Here is a 5,099-nt window from a genome sequence, read left to right on the forward strand (position 1 = left end):
TTATTTTTATTTTATATTATTACCGGTATTATTATTATAACGCGCTACACTTCTCCCACCATTCAGTTAACGAAGCTTAATTATGTTGTTGGTATGTGATTTGTTTGTTTTTCTTATTTGTTTTTTTTTTTTATAATTAGTATTTTTATGTTTTTATTATTATTTCTTTTATAATTTTTTTTTATTACTATTTGTATTATTATAACTTTTTTTATAACTTTTTTATGTTAATTTTATACCTTTTTTTATATACACATTTTTCAAGCATATTTTTATAACACATTTGTTTACATTCTGGTAGACTCTATATTTTAAAAATTCTTTAAACATTTATTTTTACCACCTTTTGCACCTTAACTTGACCAGATTTTTAATACCTTTTAACACATGTTTTTATGTTGAGAGTAAGGACCCTCAGCCAACCTGCGGCTAAGAGACCAGATTATTTTATACCTTTTAATACATGTAGTATGGACCCCCAGCCAAACTGCGGCTGAAAGACCAGATTTTTTTATACCTTTTTACACGTTTATATGTTGCGAGTACGGACCCCTGTCAATCTGCGGCTGACAGACCAGATTTTTTTATACCTTTTTACACATGTTTTACGTTGAGAGTATGGACCCCCAGCCAACCTGCGGCTAAGAGACCAGATTATTTTATACCTTTTTATACATGTAGTACGGACCCCCCAGCCAAACTGCGGCTGTAAGACCAGATTTTTTTTATACCTTTTTACACGTTTTAACCTCGAGAGTATGGACCCACAGCCAACCTGCGGCTGAGAGACCAGATTATTTTATACCTTTTTATACATGTAGTACGCACCCCCCGCCAACCTGCGGCTAAGAGACCAGATTATTTTATACCTTTTTATACATGTAGTACGGACCCCCAGCCAAACTGCGGCTGAAAGACCAGATTTTTTTAATACCTTTTTATACATGTAGTACGGACCTCCAGCCAACCTGCGGCTAAGAGACCAGATTGTTTTATACCTTTTTATACATGTAGTACGGACCCCCAGCCAAACTGCGGCTGAAAGACCAGATTTTTTTTATACCTTTTTACACATGTTTTACGTTGAGAGTATGGACCCCCAGCCAACCTGCGGCTAAGAGACCAGATTATTTTATACCTTTTTATACATAGTACGGACCCCCAGCCAAACTGCGGCTGAAAGACCAGATTTTTTTTATACCTTTTTATACATGTAGTACGGACCCCCAGCCAAACTGCGGCTAATAGACCAGATTATTTTATACCTTTTTATACATAGTACGGACCCCCAGCCAAACTGCGGCTGAAAGACCAGATTTTTTTATACCTTTTTATACATGTAGTACGGACCCCCAGCCAAACTGCGGCTAATAGACCAGATTATTTTATACCTTTTTATACATGTAGTACGGACCCCCAGCCAAACTGCGGCTGAAAGACCAGATTATTTTTTACCTTTTATACATGTAGTATGGACCCCCAGCCAAACTGCGGCTGAAAGACCAGATTTTTTTTATACCTTTTTACACATGTAGTACGGACCCCCAGCCAAACTGCGGCTGAAAGACCAGATTTTTTTAATACCTTTTTATACATGTAGTACGGACCCCCAGCCAAACTGCGGCTAAGAGACCAGATTATTTTATACCTTTTTATACATGTAGTACGGACCCCCAGCCAAACTGCGACTGAAAGACCAGATTTTTTTATACCTTTTAACACGTTTTAACCTCGAGAGTATGGACCCACAGCCAACCTGCGGCTGAGAGACCAGATTATTTAATACCTTTTTATACATGTAGTACGGACCCCCAGCCAAACTGCGGCTGAGAGACCAGATTATTTTATACCTTTTTATATATGTAGTACGGACCCCCAGCTAAACTGCGGCTGAAAGACCAGATTTTTTTTATACCTTTTTACACGTTTTAACCTTGAGAGTTAATGGACCCACAGCCAACCTGCGGCTGAGAGACGCGATTATTTTATACCTTTTTATACATGTAGTACGGACCCCCAGCCAAACTGCGGCTGAAAGACCAGATTTTTTTTATACCTTTTTATACATGTAGTAAGGACCCCCAGCCAACCTGCGGCTAAGAGACCAGATTATTTTATACCTTTTTATACATGTAGTACGGACCACCAGCCAAACTGCGGCTGAAAGACCAGATTTTTTTTAATTCCTTTTTATAAATGTAGTACGGACCCCTAGCCAAACTGCGGCTAAGAGACCAGATTATTTTATACCTTTTTATACATGTAGTACGGACCCTCAGCCAACCTGTGGCTGAAAGACCAGATTATTTTATACCTTTTTATACATGTAGTACGGACCCCCAGCCAAACTGCGGCTGAAAGACCAGATTATTTTATATCTTTTATACATGTAGTACGGACCCCCAGCCAAACTGCGGCTGAAAGACCATATTTTTTCATACCTTTTTACACGTTTTAACCTCGAGAGTATGGTCCCACAGCCAACCTGCGGCTGAGAGACAAGCTTTTTTTGTTATACCTTTTAATACCTAATGTATTTATAATCAGAATGCGCAGGGAGAGTTTGTCAAATAACATAAAAAAAAATAAACAAAAAACGCCGAAGTTATCTCGCGCGAAGTCGAACAACACGATTACTAGCAACCCATGTGGGCGCAGGGTAATAAAACGGCCAGGTGTCTAAATTATCAGGAGCAATAATGTATACAAATCATCAAAATAAAACTAAACAGGCATATAACAAAGGCATAGGATAGGTTAATAAAAGAATAAAATGACACAATAAAGTTGTAAAATATCAACACACCTGCACGCCATTTCTTCTTCCATCTTCGCCATTTCTTCCATCTTCGCCATGCGACTCTCCCTTCTAAACAGGCTCTTCTTCTTTTTCTTCTTCTTCTTTCAGTACTGTACATACCTGAAAAATCACAATAAAGTTGTAAAATATTAACACACCTGCAAAATCAACAGAGAACGCCATTTGCCCTCTTCACCGTGCGACGTTCCCTCCTAAACTGGTCTTTTCTGTGCTCAAATGATCACGTGACCTATAATGTGTGAAGCGGGAAAATTGTCCGGTTTTTTTCGCCGAACCTCGGTCAACTCTGACCTTTTCATTATAGAAAACAACAATACATTTATCTAAGTGTTCTTTTGTTAAAATAAATATGTTGGGGTCGCAACTTTTCGGCCCTTTCCGTCAGTCTTCGGACACGCAAACAGGACGTTTCGACCCCAAACCAAATCGGCCCCAGTAGAAAAATCGGCCCCTGGACGTTTCGGCCCTATTCAGCGAGACGTTTCGGCCCTATTATAGTATATTGCTTGATTGATATTATGGCTTCTGTTTTCTTTCCATGGTAAAATTATATGAGCGAATGTTTCGATTTTCACGTGCATGAACAACTAACTCTCCTTACCTGATACATTTAATTAAATGTGTTAGATTTTTCAATATCAAGGAAATAATTTCGAGTAGCTATTTATCGTGAGATATTTTTAAACATTGAAGTTAATTAACATTAAATGCAACAAGTATCTAATCTTTGATGGTTTACACACTCTTATGGTATAATTCCGTTTTATAATTCCTTAAAAGCTAAATGAAAAATGTGGCATTCCCTTATTGAATTGTAGCAAACAAACACTTTACCATGGGTAATAAAAATATTATTTATAATTAGACATGTTTTATAATTAGTAGGTTATTTTATTGCTTTGTAATTGATACGGACGAAGATAAATAAATTACATAGGTTTATTTAAAAATGGTTGTCAAACATATTTTCAAACCCCTTTTTTCGATGAGTGTCACAATTTAAGCAGAAGAAAATAAAAAAAATCGGTTCTGTACTGGCTACAAATACTAAAGAGGAAGTTAGCTGGTGAAAATTAGAAACATAGACCTTACAATTTATCTGAAAAAGAAAAGTGAACTTGAAAACGAGTCTGGCGAATGGTTTTCTCTCATGCAAAGTTTAGAGCATTTTTAATTCTGACTACGTTAATACGTCATGGAAAGTTATCGTTACATTATATTTTTAGACTGTAAACTACATGTATACTTATTTTGAAAATGTGATAAACAGAATATTTTGTTCTCATATTTTCTATGACTTAATTAATTCATTGAAGTCATTGGTTGAATAAAGTAGTAATATTTTATGAAACGTGTTCAATAAATCAGAACCCACAGCGATCTTGAGGAAAAACCCGGACACTTAAAAGACTGTTGTTAACTTAATTCTGACACTAAGCTTCATTTTAACAAAATGTTAGGTTTTATATACATGCAAAATAAAATCACGTCCATTGTTGTCGCAATATAAAGCCCAAGAAAAAAAGTAATCATAATGAGCATCTGAATAGACATTTCTATCGTTGTCCATTTATCTGTCGTCACATTAAGTAAACCCCAGAAAAAAAGGAGCCACTCTACGGGTTTGCTCTGGAGTGGGGATATCTAAACACGCACTGTGCATGTATACGATTTAACTCTGACAGAAAGGTCCCCAAACTATAATACACTTATAAATTGGTGTTCCTCAGTATGATAATATAACACAGTGACATTTTAAACTGAGATTGTTCTTCATATTCAATAATAAAGTATGTTTTGTTAATCTTCACGAGTATCTCTTTTATTTGTTTGTTGTTGAACCTGGAACTAAGGTCTTTTTACGTAGAATAGTCTACCAATGAAATTTTCAATGGAAGGTAAATAGTTCTAAGCAGAACGCCAGCATCTTTTTGTATTATTTCAAATACCAAATAAACACGTTTCTTTAATGTCAAGTAAGACATATGTAATATGGTTTTGCCAGTAAAACATTAAAAGTAAAATTCAGTCGTAAAATTACCGAGAACGGCCATATTTTATTCACGGCTTCTGCACCCTATACTCCGACGCCGCTGCGATGGACCCACCACTTCTGCGAAAGCTATGGCCAGTGTGTTTAACTTATTGTACTTATTATATTTAACTTTCCGATCATTGAAGATCGTTCAGCACGACATTATTGCTGTGTTTGTGGTATTTTTTAGTTTTTACTTTTCAGCATATTTTTTACTTGGGTGGTTCCAATGTGCACTAAACG

The 5,099-nt window shown here is 36.3% G+C and overlaps 1 long non-coding RNA gene across 1 annotated transcript; it reads right to left on the minus strand.

Annotated features, from left to right (window-relative positions):
* Nucleotides 1-385: 385 nt before the first annotated feature.
* On the minus strand, nucleotides 386-1,245 carry LOC132714255 (uncharacterized). Its single transcript, XR_009623545.1, has 2 exons — nucleotides 840-1,245; nucleotides 386-635 (listed from the first exon to the last, which is right to left on the minus strand). It is a non-coding gene; the product is annotated as an uncharacterized LOC132714255 (long non-coding RNA).
* Nucleotides 1,246-5,099: the final 3,854 nt, after the last annotated feature.

The sequence above is a fragment of the Ruditapes philippinarum genome, unplaced genomic scaffold (genome assembly GCF_026571515.1).
Source record: "Ruditapes philippinarum isolate M1 unplaced genomic scaffold, ASM2657151v2 ctg167_1_1_1_1, whole genome shotgun sequence".
NCBI classification, from domain to species: Eukaryota; Metazoa; Mollusca; class Bivalvia; order Venerida; family Veneridae; genus Ruditapes; species Ruditapes philippinarum.